The sequence below is a fragment of the Etheostoma spectabile genome, chromosome 13 (assembly GCF_008692095.1).
Source record: "Etheostoma spectabile isolate EspeVRDwgs_2016 chromosome 13, UIUC_Espe_1.0, whole genome shotgun sequence".
Lineage (NCBI taxonomy): Eukaryota > Metazoa > Chordata > Actinopteri > Perciformes > Percidae > Etheostoma > Etheostoma spectabile.
Window position 1 is genome coordinate 7371269 of NC_045745.1, and position 1286 is coordinate 7372554.

Below are 1286 nucleotides of genomic sequence, written 5' to 3' on the forward strand. Positions count from 1 at the left end.
AAAATTAAAGGAATGGATGTTGATGGATAATCACAGACTGATATATGAAAACTTTTATTCAATACTATTTCAAAATCACTTCCATTTGTTTTTCAAATGCTATAAAATTGATTAAGACATCCCAAAATTTACGAAAGTAGAGATTTGTACTTCCCAAAGAGCGTTGTGTGGAATCAACCATGTTATTTTGGGTAATTAAAAAGAACACTGATACAGGAAAGTGGGTCAATTTGACCCGAGGACAACATGAGGGTTACGTTTTCTACTTAAGAGTGACATGTGTCATGTCACATGACATTCACATGACACAGTCATGGCACATGAACCCTAACCTTAACCATAACACTCACCATAACCATAACTTGTCATGACAAAATCGTAAAAAAAAGTGACACCAAATGGCTTAAAGAGTTAAACGCTGGCTTTTTTTCAGTGCTGATATTTAGACCGCCAGGGCTTCACACTGGATTTAACTTTGCAAATCAAAGAAGTGGTTACAACAGCACAATTCATGCTGCTGCTTAGGTCTGAATCAAGGATGCAAAAGTCAGTTTACAAAACTTGCAAAGTGTGTAATATGTCACTCTAGCCACAAAATTGTAAAGCTGCTATCTCAGGCTATCAATTGATTTGCAACACGTGTGAGTGCTTGTCTACAATATTTGAAACAACATCACTAGAATATCCCCATGTTGGGAGATCTCATTAGGTTGTACCAATTATTGCAAATATTTTGGTACTGCTGATGATCTTAAACAAAAAATAATTGTGCTGTTTTTAAGAGCATTAAGACCAATACCATGCTCAATAAAGTTCTACTCTATTTTATTATTATCTACATAAATGTAAGCTTATGTAAGAAACAGATGGACTTTTTGCGGCAAAACATTGTGCAAAAGAGTGGATGTGTATGTCAGTACTTTTGGGAACGCAGTGCGAGATAATCTGGAGTTCACCCCAGACAGTTTGGCAGGAGGATGCCAAAAAAGACCTCTTGAAGATCATCCAAAGTCTGATTAAAAGATGCACATTTCAGAAGTGCTGAGCAGAGCCAAGGATGACACATTTTAACCGGATGTTTCATGTTACTGTAGTTGACAGTATTTCACCAATTAGATGAGACTCCATGCTGGCGTGACACCACAAAGGAACCAAGAAATAAGCACAGTTAACAAATCTGTGCTCTGATCTGAAGATTATCAACAGTCAAAATGACTTTTATCAACATGAAAGTTCTCAGTAATTCAGCTAGATAGATACTGTAGCGGGGGGGGGGGGGGGGGGGG

At 37.5% G+C, this 1286-nt stretch overlaps 1 protein-coding gene across 5 annotated transcripts in view; it reads right to left on the minus strand.

Annotated features, from left to right (window-relative positions):
• The window catches only part of b3gat1b (beta-1,3-glucuronyltransferase 1 (glucuronosyltransferase P) b), a 32913-nt gene that overhangs the window by 31242 nt on the left and 385 nt on the right, over window positions 1-1286 (minus strand). The gene's annotated exons all lie outside the window — the stretch shown is intronic.